General features: G+C 46.2%; 1 pseudogene; it reads right to left on the bottom strand.

Annotated features, from left to right (window-relative positions):
* Nucleotides 1–14,298: 14,298 nt before the first annotated feature.
* LOC101049205 (centrosomal protein of 19 kDa pseudogene) lies at nucleotides 14,299–14,775 on the bottom strand (annotated as a pseudogene).
* Nucleotides 14,776–18,522: the final 3,747 nt, after the last annotated feature.

Raw genomic sequence — 18,522 nt, 5'->3', positions numbered from 1 at the left:
AAAAAAAAGTTCTAAAGCCAGTTGGAGTTTACTAACTGCTTCAAATATGCCTCTTATTTCTTCTCTCCCCATGGAGAGTGCAGGGAAAAAAATTTATGCCTGTTACTTAACAAGGGCTCAGATGAGACTATTAGTTCCAGTTCAGCTCTTTTCCTAGAATGGAAGGTGGTATGTTTTGGTTGCTCATTGGTTATTGGTAGTAGAGCTATTTTCCTAGGCATAAAAAGAAGACTTAGTAACTGCTTTCTTTATTAAAATTGTGAATTGCTCAAAGCAGCTTCCTGTCCTCCAGGAAATCTAAAGCAAAGCACCGAGAAATTGTATAGCCTCCTTCCTTTTCCCCAGAGCCCACAAGAACTATTTTTTTCCCTTCTATCTCTTTTATTTTCCCAGACCATAATTTCTGTGGAGAGAGCTCAGTTCATTGGAAGTTTCTGGAAGGCAGGGATGCCAGAGTGTGGCAACATCATCCCAAGGACTATCACTGGTGCTCAGGAAATCGTGGGCCTCAGGACACTGAGTGCCTTTTACATTAGAGACATGGTTTCTGGGCACAGTGGCTCACATCTGTAATCGCAGAACTTTTGGAGGCCAAGGCAGGTGAATCACTTGAGCCCAGGGGTATGAGACCAGCCTGGACATTGTAGCAAAACCTTGTCTCTCCAAAAAAATTCAAAAATTAGCCAGATGTGGTGGTGTCTCCGCTACTCAGGAGGCTGACGCAGGAGCTACTCAGGAGGCTGAGGCAGGAGTATCAAATGAGCCTGGGAGGTCAAGACTGCAGTGAGCTGTGATCACACCACTGCACTCCAGCCTGGGTGACAGACAGAGTCCTTGTTACACACACACACACACACACACGAAAGACAAGGTCTATTTGGTTTTGTTCCTTCCAAGTCTTAACACAATGAAAGGCTGTTTTTAGTGAGTAAAACCAGAATCGTTTTATAGATTACGCCAGTAATAAACACCACTAGGAATTTGCCCTACTTTAAATGATGCTCAGTTCATTTTACTCCTTACTGTTTATGGTGATTACTGGTTACTTGCTTTGTTTTTATTAATTACTTTTATTAATTGTCATTAGAATTAGAATTTCATTGTGGCTTAAATTCAAACCAAGCTTGACAAGTAGTTGGGAGACTTCCTTTTCCCCAACCTTGGCTTTGCCAGAGCTGCAATAATGGTGTCCTCAGCTGGCCTGCCAAGGGCAGCCTCTGTCCTTCCCTCTGACTGGCTCTTTCCCTCTGCGCACCATGAATCCATGGAAAGCCCAGAGATGTGTAGGAATGAGGAGGAAGTGTCAGGAAGCAGGGTGGCCCCAACTGCTAGGAAATGGGGCTCAACAGGAGGAAGAGGTTGATCTGAGCAGGTTTCCTTTTTTGATGGCGGAGGGAAGGATAAGAGACTGAGATCACAGCAGGAGCTGTGGGGAGCCAGAGGGGTCCTAGACAGAGGGCAGAGGCTGTTGCTGGGAAAATGATGATGCTACAGCAGACCGGGCTTCCTGGGGCTCCAGGGGTGCAGCTGTGCATCCAGCACTGTCCTAGCAGTGTGGCAGGCTCAGCGTCAAGCCCAAGCTGTGGTTCTGGGGCTCCTTTCAGCAGCTACTCTCTCTTGCTAATGTCCTGTGTTCTGCAACTGCTTTTCCTGGTTTGCTTTGATTGATTTTTTAAGCATGTTCCTTCCCTGGTTCTTGTATACCTCTTTTTGGTCTCTTTTCCTTTATGTACCTCCTTCCTTTCTGGTCTCAGAAAAGCTGCCATCAAAGATGCCTTTCTGCTGACATTTTTTTGGATGCAGTACACACCTAGAGATAAAAGATGATTGCAGCTCTTTTGAAAACAGCAAGCATGTTTCTTGCTTAAATCGTCCAGTGCCTGGACACATAACAATTTCTCTAAAAGTGGATTGCAAATGACTAAATTGATTAGTTCCTATAAGCAGCTCAGCCCTGTGGTGGATAACGTTACTGGGATCTTATTGCTTTAGGGGGTTGACTTTGCAATCTGTGACTTGTGCTTTGCTGCAGGCTTTGCTGCTGGAATACAAATGAGGCCGTATTGACATTTATGCTCAGGCTCAAAGGACCCCACTGGCTCTTCTGAAATGGATCCAAACTTTTTCTGAATATATTTTTGCTCAGATATTCCCAAATAAGCCCAGAGGTGCTTGTACTAGTTCACGAATCAGTCCAGCATCTGAGCTGTCCCAGAGGTGCCTCTTCCCCTCACTGGTGAAACAGAACGTCCCCTGTGTGTCTAGACTATGATGGCTTCTCAAGAGAAGGAGGATACGGACTCAGGAGCATCCCACAGAGAAACCGCCTGTGCCCTAAGTGTAACGCCTCACAACTCACCCTTGGACAAGCCCCTCCCAGTTCACACCTGGGTGAGCTCTTCCAATTCACCCTTAGGCCCCTTCCAGTTCACACTTGCATAAGCCTCCTTTCCATTCACACTTGGACAGCTCCTTTTAGTTCACCCTTGGACAAGCCCTTTCCAACCCACGCTTGTGCAAGCCTCCTTCCAATTCACTCTTGGGAATCATCTTCCAATTCACCCTCAGACAAGGTCATTCCAATCCACTCCTGGGCAAGCTTCCTTCCAATTCACACTTGGGTGAGCATCTTTCAATTCACCCTTGGACAAGTCCTTTCCAAGTCACCCTTGGACACACCTCCTTCCAGTTCACACTAGAATGAGCCCCTTCCAAGTCACCCTTGGACACACCTCCTTCCAGTTCACACTCAGTGAACTCTTTCAATTCATCCTTGAACAAGCTCCTGGACAGGCCTCCTCCAATTCACTTTTGAAGGTATTTTTTCAGTTTACACTTGGGCTGGCCTCTTTCACCAGACATAAATGGTACCAGGGTTGCTGCATCAAAATGGTGTCCCTTACCACCACTCAGCTGACCCAGGGCCAGCTTTTAGACAGTGGTGGTGTAAGCCCTCAGTGCTCATGGTTCCAGTCTCCCTCATTTCTTGAGGTGGATTTCCTCTCAGGATTCTGAGGTCCTTCCTTTCAGTTCATCCCATTAGAGACACCCTAACCCCTCAGGCGTAGTTTAATACTTCTGAGCCTGAGATAAAGGGAGGTAGGGTCTCTGTCCCCTTTCTTTCTGAGGGTAATCCATCCCTTTTTATATAAAGATAATTGAAGCAACCCTGCAGTCTCTGAGCCCCAAAACCAGATAGAGGAGGGAGACACAGTGTTGGACTCCACGAGAGAGGAGGCAAACACACCTTGAGTCTGTCTGCTCTGTTGCTTGAGGGTATGGACGAGGTGCTGGATGGAGGCCCAGAGCTGTTCATCCCTGCAACCAATGCCCACGCACTCACCAGGGGGGGAAGGGCTCTAACCCCAAATGTCGTGAGTGGTTTCCATGCCACCTTCCAACAGGAGAAATGACATTCCTGGGGACAGAGGAAGGTGGCACGGTCACTTGGTGTGCCCAGAAGGTTTGACCTCCTGGAGAAGCTTATGTTTCAGTACCTCTCTCTATATAAGATAGGATTATTTTTGTGGTAATTATAAAATGAAACAAATAATAATAATTGCCCATGAAGAAATATTACCAGTGAAAATTTTTCTTTTGTTGAATGTCATAAATATACCAGTAAAAAAAATGAATAAAAATAAAACAAATACCATAATACAAAAAAGGAAATAAGGCCTGCTTTTTTTCCCAGGAGTCTAAAAATCTACATCATGGTTTCGACTTTGACGGCTTGGTTACAGTTTGGTGTAATGTTTTGTGCCCAGTAACCAGTGAGTGGCTGTTAATCACACTGAATCATCTACAGAAGATATGGTTTAGGCAACTACTAAATCATTCCATTTTCGTAAATTTTATTTCCTTGATTTGCTTTTGTTTTAAAACAGTTGACAATGACTACACAATACCCTTCATTTTCAGGATACTATTTAAATTCAACCAATAGTTGACATATGAAGTAAACCAAATAAAAATATTCCACCTCCAAAGTGACACTGTCTTACTGCTCTAAATTATAAACCAAAGTTAAAACTCCAAGTGGGCAAAGTGGTTTTCTTTTGTTGTTGTTGTTTTTAAACACAGGGCCTTGCTCTGTCGCTCAGGCTGAAGTGCAGTACATGAACTTAGCTCAGTGCAGCCTCAAACTCCTGGACTCAAGTGGGCCTTCCACTCCAGCCTCCTGAATAGCTAGGATTACAGATGCATGCCACCATGGCTGGCTAATTTTTAGAAATTTTTTTTGTAGAGATTGGGATCTCACTATATTGCCGAGGCTGGTCAGCAACTCCTGGTCTCAAGCAATCCTCCTGTCTTGGCCTCCCAAAGTGCTGGAATTACGGGCATGAGCCACGAGAGTTCTGGTTCTTGGTCTTTGCTTCTCTGTGTGGCCATGATGGTTGTAAATCCCCTGTTAGAGGGGTAATGCATAGACCGGAGTGGGAGATCCAGACTGCACCCCACAGCCTTATCAAACCCCATCCACATAGCTGGGAGTTCTCTGAATTACCTTCCATGCAGAATACGATGTTTAGTAAGATGAGTAGTAACAAAGGTGCTCCACTGAAGCTTACATATATATTATTAAAACGGTGACCACAATTGTTTTTACTGAGACCCAAAAGAAATTCTTTTTCACGTGAGAATATTTTTATTATTGACATTGTTTAGAATTGCTGGCATATGGTGATAATAAAAAGCAGTTGGATTTTAGTTTTGTTTTGTTTTTTTCCTTGTTCAATGTACTTCAGACAATGCCCACATCCCCACATACCATCTGCACCCGGGCAGACCCACCCACTGCCTTGAGAATGTGGCTGTCTGCTTTGTAGAAACAAATAAACAAATCAACAACATGAACCCCGCCTGCAGGATCTGGTTATGGAGAAGAGTTCCTTCTTCATGTCCTGCCTCAAGGAGGGCTGTTTTTTCTAAATACTGGGGTCTTTTTTTCCAAATATTGGGGTCTGAAAATCTCTGAACCTTCCAGGGATAATGCCGCAGGACATTGGCCCAAAGTGGTTGCTGTAGCCCCTGAAATCAACCTAGTAATTCCCGTGACAGGTCGTCGGAACAGGCTTCAGGATGGCTAGCCTGCGATCTTTCTGCAGAGTTGCGGAAAGGACACACGTGTGACTAAACTGAACTCTTCACCCCTCTCTGTCTCCCCAGGCCAGGTGTCCACACATACCAGAAGCCCCGCTCTCGTCCACACCTCCACGGTCCTTCCAACACCCTGAAATCATAAATGAAAATCAGCCTAAATACAGGTAGTCATTAATGGCGTGTTGAATTTCTTTGGGACTGAAGCTAACTATAAACTCGAATACATTGTTCTAATTTGGGAGACAGAAATAAACACTCAAGATGGAGCTTTCTTCAGTGAATCAAAGTTACTATTTTTCAAAAAGGGTCCTAGGGTCCTATAGTGAACAGAATTGTAGCCCCCAGCCCCAAAGACATCCACATCCTAATCCCCAGAACTTGTGAATATGGCACAGTGCCGAGCTGGATTTTGGGGGGAAAGTCCAGCACCAGTAGCTGAGACTCATCAGCAATGGACAGGGATGAGGTGGCCCCAGGAGCAAGGAGCCCAGACCCCAGGAACAGCCAGATTCCGAGGGCCTCAACTGTGATTGGTGTCCCCAGGGGCTCTGGGTCACACCAAAGTGGGTGAGCTGGATGGACGAGTATCACATCTAGGCCACCATCTTGTCACTGGGTCTGACTGGTGTCCAGGGAGTGGAATCCTCTCATCCACTGGCAGTCTGCAAAGGGAGGGAGAGGAAATTTGATCTACATGCAGTGCGAGTCCAGGGTCGGTTCAGAGACTCTTTTTTACTTTCCAGGTTTAATATTTTATACTAAGAGATGGACTTGTGTCTGCCACCCACAGCTGCTGTCACAAACTACCGCAAACCTAATGGCTTACAAGAGCAGGAACTTATCTCACCATTCTGAGGTCAGAAGTCTGACATGGGTCTTACAGGCTGGAATCAAGGTGTCAACAGAGCTGCATTGTTCCCGGGGCTCAAAGGACAATCCAATCTGTTCTTGCCTTGTCTGGCATCTAGAGGCCACCTGCATTCCTTGGCTCGTGGTCCCCTTCTCCATTTCAAAGTGTGTCATTGCATCATCTTCTCTGACTCTGACCTGCCTCTCTCTCATAAAATCCTTGTGATGACATTGGGGTCAGCCAGCTATTCCAGGGTCACCTCCTCGTCTCAAGATCTTTAGCCGAATTACTTCTGCAAAAGGCAAAATGTAAAGTAAGGTGTTCAGAGATTAGGTCTTAGGGATTAGGATGTGACCATTTCGGGGGTGGGCATGGTTATTCTGCCTGTCACTAGACTCTCCTGCCATTTTTGAGAAATACTTTAAAAATGTTAGATTTGGCTTGCTTGTTTCTCTGTCTTCTACATTAGAACAATTTGTTCCATTTTGTGTTTAGCTTAATTCCTAAAGAAATTCAATATGAAACTCATAACTGCTGGTAATTAACCTAATGTATCATTTGGGACTTGGCTGTACTTAAATTCATCAAAAAGGTGGTGGTGGATTCGTTAATAATTTTTACTTCGACTGTGCGTAGGTCTTTAAAAATGATTTGAGGCTGTCTACAAACTTAAATAGAATGAATAAAATTAAAACCCAAACGACTCCGAGACAGGCAGATTTTACCAGGCGCCTCATACAGACCGGGAACATCAGTTCTGGGCAGTTTGGTTGGGTGCTGGGGTTTGGGCTCTAACAGGAACCCATTATGCTTCCTGGTCACCTTGCCGGACAGGACAGAAGTACCCATGGGGCTGGAAGGAAAACCGATGCCCAGGTTTCTGTTTATTTTGACAGAAGTAAACACTCAAGATGGAGCTTTCTTTAGTGAATCAAAGTTATTATTTTCAATAATAACGACTCAAGGAGACAAGCAGATTTTTTAATTGGGGAAGGAGTCTGTGTGTGGCGACCCGGGTTGGGGGAGAAGTCTGTGTGTGGAGGCCCGGGTTGGAGGAGGAGTCTGTGTGGAGGCCGGGTTGGGGGAGGAGTCTGTGTGTGGATCCCAGGGTGGGGAGGAGTCTGTGTGTGGAGGCCGGGTGGGGGAGGAGTCTGTGTGTGGATCCCAGGGTGGGGAGGAGTCTGTGTGTGGAGGCCGGGTGGGGGAGGAGTCTGTGTGTGGAGGCCGGGTCGGGGAGGAGTCTGTGTGTGGAGGCCGGGTGGGGGAGGAGTCTGTGTGTGGAGGCCGGGTGGGGAGGAGTCTGTGTGTGGAGGCCGGGTCGGGGAGGAGTCTGTGTGGAGGCCGGGTGGGGAAGGAGTCTGTGTGTGAGGGCGCTGAGACCCAGGCTCCCTGCTAACGTGCTCCTCAACTCCTCTCCGGAGCCTGCTTACCTGAGGCCGGGCCTATCCGCAGACATCCCAACCTTGCCTTGTCTCATCTTTCTTCCCACTGCTCCCGACCTGAGACCCTCTCCTCCCAACTCCCTTCTGTGGGCTGTCCCAGGTCTTTCCTGGAACGCAGTTTCCCTCGGCTCCCCCCTGAACCCACTCTTTTCTAATGCGACAAACCAACGTGCCATGTGGTCCTGGCCACCTCACTGGGACTGAATCTCCAAACAACTCCAGGACTTGCCCCTCTCTCTCTGTTGGAGGCTTTTGACCTGCCAGAGCTGCTGCTGCCTGGGGTTGCGCTGGAGCTGGGGTGCCGGAGACCAGCCTGCTCCTGGCTAAAGGCACATTCCAGATTCCTCCCCTTGGAGCCCCGTGCTGCCCGCCACCACCCAGCACCCACGGGCAGCTCACGCTGAAGCACGCAGTGGGAGCCTCACACCGCAGGCCCCCACCCTTCCGCCTCCCTCTGTCATGCTGCTCTGTGCTCCTGGAACCCGGCCTTGGCCCCGGCCCTGCCCCCAACCCCGCTCCTGGTCCTGCTAGCCCAGTTCTCACCTTCTGCTCTGTTGCAGGGACTCACGGCCCCACGGCATCCCTGTCTTCAATTGCCCAGCAGCTCACGTCGCATTTCCCACACCGATGCTGAGCGGGGCTGCAGGAACTCACCCCAGTGACAGAGACCCCGATCCCCAGCTCCATATGCGGCTCAGGCCTCTCAGCAGCTTACACACCAGTGTCCGCCCCTCCCCAGGTAGTTCCTGCTGTTGCAAACGTCCGCTTCTCTCCCCATGCGCTGACCCCACGTCCCCTTCCCAGCTCTTCCTGACGACCCGGCATCCAACTTCACAGAGAAAACCAAAATGTCAGAGGACCCTCTCCTTTCATCCTAAGAGACTTTACATATGGCCCAGGACATTGCCCATTGCCCAGAGTGGTTAGAGAGGCCTGGGGACGCTGGGATGCACAGAGCCAGCTGATCTCTCGCACACAGGGGACTTTGAGAGGCCTCCAGGCCTGGAAACTACTCTCAGCAGCGGAAAGCCAGGGAGAATTCATTAACACTAAGATCTGAGGATGAAGAGCCTAAGTCACCTTTTACAGGTTTTGTTTAGTTGTTATATTGTCAACATTTCACCTGCCAGAGATTGAAAGGGGGAATTGTTCTACAAAGCTCATTCTAGACAATGGAGGTCATTTTCGAGGCCATTTGATACTTCCCAAGGCCAGCCAACTTCACCAATGGCTGCAGAGTCTCTTGGTATCTACTTGCAAGTCTGAGATCACACCGCACCTCTGGATGTAGCAATCCTGGTCCTCAACTAGCGACTTCCCCACAGTGCCCAACGACATGGCTCTGTTTTACCCGTTTGACTCCACAACGCACGTGAGCCATGTCCTGCCCTCCAGCTCCCGATTAGGTGATATGGTAATGTCAGTGAGATCAGTAGTCACGCTTACATTCATCTAAACTTGTAAATGCAATGCCCAGCTGTGATAGTTTTGTGTGTCCATGTGGCGAGGCTCTAGTGCCCACCTATTAATTCAAATACCAACCTGGGGGTTGCTGTGGTATTTTGTGCAGACGACTAATGTCCACAGTCATTGACTTCAGTCAAAGGAGTGGATCCTCAGTCATGTGGGTGGCCCCATCCAATCCGTTGAAAGACTTTAAGCACAAAACAGGCTTCCTTGAGGAAGAAGAAATTCTGCTTTCACTCGTCAGTATCAGCTCCTGGCTGAGAGTTTCCAGCCTGCCAGCTGCCCTACAGATTTTGGACTTGCTAACCCCACAATCGCATCAGCCCATTCCTTGAAATAAACCTCTTTATGTTATGCATACACACATACACATGTGTGTGTGCATGCCAATATGTGTGTGTGTATGTGTGTGTGTGTGTGTGTGTGTGTGTGTGTGTGTATGGCTAACATGTCTCACAGATTTGGTTTCCTTGGAGAGCTCTGATTAATATATCAGTTAAGCCTGGAGTATATACGCTTTCTACATCCTTCTGTTTTTCTAGGAGTTAATGATGATTTTGTTTATTTGCCTAGTTTCCAATGTAATTAACAGTGATTTATCCCCAAATGTCCCACTCAGTGCTCTCCACACTTAAGTCTATTTCTGGGGTGCTCTGGAAGCCTTTTGGCCTTGCAGGAAGGTCTGGGCCCTGGAGGGTTGGCCTCCCAGGACCCTGGAAGATTCGCTGGGGTCCTTATAGGACCACCCCCGCACACACACACTCCTGGATTCTGTGCCCTCTCTTGCCTGCTCTATTCTCTCCATTCAGAGGAGCACATCTTCACCGGTGTTCTTCACAAGACAATTGGAAATGTGTTTCTCTCTCTTCAGACTGAGGGATATAGAATTCTAGGCTGGAAATCACCTTTCCTCAGAGTCTTGAAGACATTGTTCTATTGTCAGCATTGCTCTTGCCAAGTTCAAAGTGCAGACTGATTCTGGATCCTTTGTCTGACGCTATCCCGTTTTCTCTGAAAGCTGGAAGGTGTTATTTTTGTCCACAGTCTTGGGAAATTCCAAGGCAAAGTGTCCTGGGGAAACTATTTGCATCTATTGTGCTGTGCACTGGCTGGCCCTGCCCTTGGGAAACCATGTACTTCACTTCTGGACTTGCCTCCTGCCTTCCTCTGTCTTCTTGTGTTTTTTATTCTTTTTTTTTTTTTTAATGGACACATAATAATTGCACGTATGTATGGGGGTACATGTGATATTTGATACATGCTTATAGTGTGTAATGATCAAATCGAGTTAGCTGGAATATTCATTGCCTCAAACGTTTATCCTTTCTTTGTGCTGGGAGCTTTTCAAATCTTCGTTTCTAGCTGCTTTGAAACATACAGTAAGATATTGTTAACCATCGTCACCCTCCTCTGCTATGGAGTGGGAGAACTTATTCCTTCTCTCTAACTGTATTCACCCATTCACCACATTCATCAACCTCTTTTTTGGAACTCCCATTACTTGGATGTTACTCCTGAAATGGTTAGAGAATTCTCTTTTCTCTCCTGACTTCCATCTCTTTCCTTTCTTCTTTGATCTGGAAAATTGTTTAAACTTTAGTTTCAAAATATTTATCAAGTGTTATATTTCTACTGTCTTCTTCTATTTTTTTAAAAAAATTTCAGAAGGCTTGTTATTCCCTTATATTGCTTATTTAAAAGCATTATATTTTTGCTTTAGTCCTTGCTGGAATTTTGATAGTTTTTTAATTTTTTTTTTTAACTTTTTGTTTCCTGTGTGTTCTAAAAAGGCAGTGGGAAGCTCCTTGTAGGACGATGGGTCTCGATAAAAGTGCAACTTGTTCACGCCTATAGTCCCAGCACTTTGGAGGCCAAGGTGGGCAGATCACTTGAGGTCAGGAGTTAGAGACCAGCCTGGCCAACATGGTGAAACCCTGTTGCTACTAAAGCTACAAAAATTAGCCAGGTGTGGTGGCAGGCACCTGTAATCCCAGCTACTCAGGAGGCTGAGGCAGGAGAATCACTTGAACCCAGGAGGCAGAAATTGCAGTGAGCCCAGGTCATGCCACTGCACTCCAGCCTGGGTGACAGAGCGAGGCTCCATCTCTCAAAAAAACAAAAACGGCAACAACCACAGTGCACTTTCTCCAGGTGTTCTGCAGGAGCTGTTCGATTTGTGGAATCACTTTCTTATGTTGATTCAGATTCCCAGACTCCAGCAAACTCATTCCTAGAAGCTCAAAGCCTGAGGTTCTGGGAGCCCCCTGGCAAAAGCAGGGTGGATGTCCTTTTATTCCCCTGGGCACCCTCAGGACGGTGTTTCTGGCCCGTAGGTGCTGCTTCCCCCGTACCAGAGCCTGTCTGTTCTCCCCTCCAGCGGCCTCTCTAGTCTCCGCCAGGGTGGAGGTGAGGTCATCTGGTTGGTGGGCGAAGTAAGGAGATCTGGGAGTCTCTGTACTTTTAATTGACTTTCAACTCTTCCTCTAGTGTTTAGCCCACCCTCACCTCCTTCCAGGGCGCTGGATGCCACCAATCCCTGAGCTTCCTGGCTCCCTGGGGTTGAAATTTAGTTGCTAAATTAGGATTCCCTGTTCTATTTTTGCACAGTCAGTTGCAACTGGTCCTGCTACCCTTTGGCTTGCAAATCGTTTTTGCTATTGTCTTGTCTTCTGTTCTGTTTGCCCTCTGAGATTTATGACTAAAGAATAAAGCAAAAGACACAAGTGAAAACCTTGGCTGTATTTTAGTGGAGTCTCAGGAGGAAACAGGGTGAAGCCATGTGTGAGGTGCTTTGACTCTTACAGGCAGCTTCCCTCGCCTGCCTTTTGTGCATTCAGCAGCCACTGTCTCTGAAGCTTACACCAGGAGGGTGGCTTCCGTGAGGACGCTCTTCCTGGCAGGAGAGGTCTCCAGATCGGAAGTCATTCTGGACGTGAGGAATTCTCATTCCACCTTTGGATGCTAACAGCTGATGACTGGGAGTAAGAGCTTCATCAAGTGATAAGTAATGATCCTGAGATTCTGAGTTAGGGCCGGTAGACAGCCCCTCACCGCTCCTGGGAGTGTTTGGTCTCCTGCAATCTTTATAGCTAAGATCCAATGCTTTTGTGCACCCTTCACTGAGAATGTGCCACTCCAGGAGTCTAATGAGTTCAGTCTCATCCTTCAAAGTGAGGTTCTTCATCTTTATGAAAATTGATCCCTTTCTGACTTCACAAATCTGGGTGCTGTGAGCATTCAAAGCACAGCAGATTAACTGCTCCACGGCTGTGCTCAGTGGTGATCTCTGCATGGACTGGCTGGCTCCATCCTGATGGATTTCCCCAGGCACTTGTCTCTGTCCCAGGTATTGTGTCTACACTGGTCCTGAAGTGTTCTGTTCAGACAGGGCAAAGGCGGCTCATGAGACGATCTTGTTTTGCATCAGTCTGACTTCATTGTAATGCATGGAACCATAGCTTCAAGGGTGCACGTTGTTTCTTGGAAAATCATGTGCTTTCTGTCAAATCATGGACCTGATGGATCCAGGAGGGCTTCATTTCACTGGCTGGCTTGCTGATGCTACCTACAACTTGGATTTTAGTGTTTGCTCTGGTCATTTATGTAGGTGAAGAGAGATGTAAGAATGAACCTTGAAGGAAATAAATTTCCTAATTTTCATTTTAAAAGCGATATAGAGTTTTTAAAAGCTAGCTTATGAAAGTATAATTTATACAGAATAAAATTCGCCAATTTTTAAAAAATTGTTTTTACAGTTTTGTTCAACAAATATTAATTTTCTTATAGAAAACAGAGTTTCTAGCAAGTAAGCAATATTATAGTAAGAATAGATGTGTGAAATCACAGATAACCGTGCTAAACAAAGATCTTCGCTTGTAGATTCGAAGTCCTGAGTAGCCCTAAACTGACAATATCTATTGTTTATTTATTGTAGGAGGATTTCCCATTTCATAAACAAATGTGTTATTTATGGGAGAAGGTCCAGGGCTTCAGAATGTCTTCAGTGTATATTTCCTGACACCCGAGGGACAGAATTCCCCTTCTGTCCATAAAGTGACATCTACTTGCAGCTGCAGGCATTTTGCAGAGACTTCTCCGGAATTAAATACACAAAAAGATAATTCCCTGGTAACCAAATATGGCCCCTGTATTAGCCTCTTCTCACGCTGCTATGAAGAACATACCCAAGACTGTGTAATTTATAAAGAAGAGAGGTTTAGTTGACTCACAGTTCTGCATGGCTGGGTAGGCCTCAGGAAACTTATAATCATGGGGGAAGGGGCAGAAAACATGTCCTTCTTCACATGGCAGCAGCAAGGAGAAGTGCCCAGCAAAGCGGGGAAAAGTCCCTTATGAAACCGTTGGATCTTGTGAGAATTCATTCACTATCATGAGAACAGCATAAAGGTAACTAACCCCATGATTTGATTACCTCCCACCGGGTCCCTCTCATAACATGTGAGGTTTATGGGACCTATAAGATGAGACTGGGTAGGGACACAGCCAAACCAGATCACCCCACACCCCAGTCATGTCAAACTATAATTTACCTACTGTTCCTAAATACATATACATATATAAATATATATATACATACATGTACAGACACACACACACACACATACACATGTATATATTCTCTTTACTATCTCTGCTCCCCTTCTTTTCAGTTGCTCATCTCTAGAATCCTACACAAGCTTCTATCCAAATACCATTTCAAGGGCCAGCAAAGTCCTGTCTGGTCACTAAAGGACAAAGTCTTCCTCTGCTATTCTACTCTACAGTCATCTGGGTCATCTGATCTTCTTTAGCCATTGTCAAGCATCTGGCTCCAATCTTTGGGTTGCCCAATACTGCTAACCACCTTTTCACAAGTTTTTGACATCTTCCAATTAGATGATAGGCTCCTTAAAGGCAGATTCCTGCCAGGTGCGATGGCTCATGCCTGTAATCCTAGCACTTTGGGAGGCCCAGGTGGGCAGATTGCTTGAGTCCAGAAGTTTGAGACCAGCCTGGATAACAAGGCAAAACCCCATCTCTATATAAAAAAAAAAAATTGGCTGGGTGTAGTGGCACACGCCTGCAGTCCCAGCCTCTTGGGGGGCTGAGGTGGGAGGATTGCTTGGGCCCAGGATTCGGAGGTTGCAGTGAGCTCTCACCACTGCACTCTAGCCTGAGTGACAGAGAAAGACCCTGTCTCAAAAAAGAAAAAAAAAAGGCAAATTCCTTTATTCTATTTTTTCTATTTTCCTCACGCACCTACATAGTGGATACTCTGTCCTGGTTTTGAAAAGTAACATAGTCAATCCCCTCATGATTCAATATATATACTTCTTAGTGTTCTGTAAAGATTTTTCCAGAACAAATCAATGTTATTTTTATGAACATGAATATTCTGCTAGCCTAATAAACTTTTTGAGTGCTGCGCATCAGAACTCATAAGCCGACTGTGTCCCAGCCACAGGACTGCCGCTGCTCATCCTGTGGGAGTTTGACCTCAATGTCATAGACAAAATTTGAATCATCCTTCTGCTTTTTCTCAAAAAGTTAATTCATGATGCTTTTCTTTTTGGCAAGCTCCTCTTCATCCAGTGTGTTCAGATCTTCTTCAGGATCAATGGTTGTTTCCAGTCAAGTTTGTCCCACTGTTTCTGCCAAACTCTGCCCCCACAGGTAACCTCATAAAAAAGTGGATAGCTTCTCTAGCTGACTCAGGAATCCTTGTTACAAGTAACTCTTGTGTCGTGGGTTATTCTTTAGCTGTTCAGCCGCTTGGGTGCAATCTGAAAACTTTGAAAACTTTTGAACTGGCAGAGTACACGAGTAAATTCTCCCCTTGATTTCATTCTTGTAGATGAGGATACTAGCTGGAGGCTGGAATCAAATCCCACACTCCTTGGCAGTACATATCATTCCCACACACACTTCAGAGGATGTTGGAGGAAATCTGATGAAGATGCGTTAAGTTGCATAATGACTTCCTGCCTTGCAGAAATACAGAAAGGACATCTTCTCCTGCAGGCCACTGTCTACACTGCCGGGAAGGGGTTGTTTCCACCCAACAGCAGTGCAAAGAGGAGCATTTAAGTCGACTTGGCTGGGCAGAGTCTGGCCCTGCAGGAGGAGGCAACGGCCACAGTCCTACTGATGTGGCCAGGTGAACTCCCTGGGAGTAGAGGCGGGGCCGGCACAGGGGACCATATGCAGGCTCCCACAATGGTATGTGGGGGTTCACGAGTCCTGAGGGGTACTGGTTGAGTAGTTTCCACAGCAACAGCTAGGGCTCCCCAAAAGACACCCTTTCTAAGTGTACAGCTCAATGAGCCTTGTGACAGTAGACAGTATACAGTCATGCAACCACCACTTCCTATATTCGAGAAATAGAATGTGTCAATTTTTGGAAAAAGTCCCCTCTGCCTCTTGGTGGTCCTCCCTTCCCCTCTGCTCCCAGTATAGCGCTCTGCCTCTGTCTCTGTAGTTTTGCCTTCCCTAGAGAGGTGAAATCATACAATTAGACACTCTTTCATTTAGCAAATTGTTGCTGTGTGTCAGGAGTGTGTTTCTTTTTACCTTTGGGTAATACTTCACTACATGGCTATACCATCATTTGTTTTTCTGCTCTTCAGCTGATAGACATTTGTGTGGTTTCTTATCTCTGTCTATTATGAATAAAGCTGCTACAAACATTTGCATACAATTCTCTGTGTGTTTGTTTGCCTTAATTTCTCTTGGATAAATACTTACGATTAGGCTTGCTGGGTCGTATGTCAGTGTATGTTAAACTTTATAAGAAAGTGCATAACTGTAAAAGTTATATAGATGACACGTGGCTATTCACATTTAAATTACATAAAATAAAATTTAAAAGTCACTTCCTCAGTTGCAGTTGCCACAGGTCAGGTACTACTCACTAGCCACATGCGAGTACTATGTGGGATAGCACAGCATGGACTATTTCCACGATTCTGGAAACTTCCATTGGACAGCACTGGTACACACAATTTAATACAATGGGTCTCAGAACAGAAACACTTGTATTGATCTGGGCAAAGGATTTTTTTTAAAAGCCATGGATAGCTTTTCTCACTATTGTTTATATAAACAATAAGGCCCTTGCCAAGTCCACTTAAAAGAGGAAGTATCCCATCTTGTGTTAGCTTTTTGGAAAAAATATTAGGAGCAGCCCAAGGACCAAAGCATCTGACAGCCTGAAGAAGTGATTCTTCATCCCGTCGCAGCTGGCTGTCCATGTGGGGAAGCCACCTACGGGGACCCAATTTCCTCCAGACCTTGGCAAATTCCTGTCAACAACTCCAAGACCCAAGGACTCTGTAGAATGGAGAGGGGGCTCTGCTCACAGCTGGGAAATTGCCAGAGGCCCCAGGACAGGTAACATAATGAACTGATTGGAATCATAATCTCAGAAATAAGCTTTCTCCATTGCTTCTCAGATGGCATCTTCATTCATCATTGATGAGAAAGGACACGAAATCCAGCTGAGAAAGTGCAAGTCACCCATCCACCGTGACACTTTTAAGGCTTCCAGTTCCACCATCCTTGACTCTCTTTATGAATTAAGACCTTAGGATTGGCCAGGTACGGTGGCTGATGCCTGTAATCCTAACACTTTGGGAGGCTGAGGTGGGTGGATCACGAGGTCAGGAGTTCAAGATCATCCTGGCCAAGATGGTAAAACTCCATCTCTACTAAAAATACAGAAATTAACCAGTGTAGTGGCAGGTGCCTATAATCTCAGCTACTTGGGAGGCTGAGCCAGGAGAATTGCTTGAACCCGGGGGCCAGAGGTTGCAGTGAGCTATGATCACACCACTGCACTCCAGCCTGGGTGGCAGAGCGAGACTCCGTCTCAAAATAAAATTTTTTAAAAGACCTTAGGATTTGACAAATAGAATTTTTTTTTCTGACTATGGCCCAGATGGATTTGTTTCACCTTGGCTTTTCTACACACAGTTCTGATTTCCTGGCAGCTCCGGCTACTGGTGAGGAATCGGGACCCAGGACAATCGGGGCGTTGACTGTGGGCAGGGCTCAGTTTCTCGTGTGTGGTCTCACTCAAGAAGGGAAGGCACATCATTACAGAAGGGTTTTTGTTACCTCTGGCAGTGTTGTGTTTTGTGAAAGAAAGTATTTTAACCACACATTTGAACAAAGCTGGCAAAACAATAGTTCCTCTTGTGGTCTTAGCCGTTAATCTTCTTTTATGTAAGGGGAAAATCAGATGCCTTAATGATGTCATCATTTGGCCTGGAAAGGAACCAATGGAGTTAAAGGACCCCATTGTTTCCCTGACACAGTGGTGGAAGAGGAAGAGGCATTTGCTTTTACTGTTCCAGAGAGAAGAGGGCCCATCTGCAGCCCGCCACCCATAAACACGCTAGAATCTGAACCCTGGGAGGATTCGCCACAGGGCTTTGTGGACATAAGTCCTCATTTCTAAAGAGGCTTTCCCATCTGTCATCTGCTTTCTTGTCACCCCCCGCCTCCAACCACCAAAATAAAAGAGCTCAAAATTGTTTATGGTAAGTCTAGTGGAAAGTCCCCTCCCATCAGGCTTCACTTTATGGTTCTTTTCTCTCTTCACCTTTGGTAGAAAAGTGATTTAGGCAATAAAGCAATAAAGCCATCTTCCGAGAGGTGTCAGCCAGCCAAGGAAAATGTGGATGTGTTGTAGATACTTTGCAGCAAGAAGCTGAATGGTGTGACAAATCCATTTTGGGGAAGGAGCATAAGGCTTAAGGGCTGCCCTTCCAGGGCAATTCTGGGAAACTAAAATCCCTGTGACCTATCTGAGCAAGGGTTCCTGGGGCAAGGGGTGAGAAGAGAAGGTATATGTAGCAGAAGAAGAAAGGAACACCAAATCATGTAGACAGGAGACTCCCAGACACCCATCCAGATTTAACTCTGTGTGCACCAACAGCTGCCTTGATGGCAAAATGGCAGCTCACAAGTGGCCCCATAATGTGACTATTCACCTTCTGTGCCCTTGCAGAGATGACGTGGCCAACAGGGTTACATAACTGACTTTCAGTAGATTGATTGCAAAAGTGGCCCCTCTCTTCTGCACTCTCTTCTGCTCATGCCTTCTGCAATGTGACTTTGCACCCTTTCCTATAAGAGTTGGAGCTCATTTCTGTGTTCCTTGAATCAAACTGGTCTTTCGGCTTGTTTTAGCCAACAGAATGGGGTGGAGGCAACTGAGTTCTGAGCCTAGGCCTCAAGATGTTTTGTACAATTCTGCTCTCTCACTTGGACCCCTGCCTCCACCATAAAAACAAGCCCAGGCTAAGTGCTTGGGAGGGAGAGAGACTATGTGTGTGTGTGGAACAGAGAAAGCTGAATCTTCCCAGCTGAGATCAGGCCAGACCAGCTGTCCTCCAGCCAGCTTACAGATGTACCAAGTCCAGTGGAACCTGCCCAGGCAAACTCTAGGCTTGTAAGGAATCATCTGCGATTGTTTCTTTGGGCCACTAAGTTTTGGGAAGGTTTGTTACACAGCAGCAACTCACTGATAACTCTTTATAAGAGATATTGGGGATAAGGATATTATAGATGAGATAAAGTCATGACAAAAGCCAAGTTACGATCAGCACTGGCTTGTGCATAAGCTGTGGATACCATGAAGCAGAGCCCTGGGGGTGT

This window comes from Saimiri boliviensis, chromosome 5, assembly GCF_048565385.1.
Source record: "Saimiri boliviensis isolate mSaiBol1 chromosome 5, mSaiBol1.pri, whole genome shotgun sequence".
Taxonomy (NCBI): domain Eukaryota; kingdom Metazoa; phylum Chordata; class Mammalia; order Primates; family Cebidae; genus Saimiri; species Saimiri boliviensis.
Note: the sequence above shows the minus strand (reverse complement) of the source record. Positions and strands in the feature narration are given on the sequence as shown.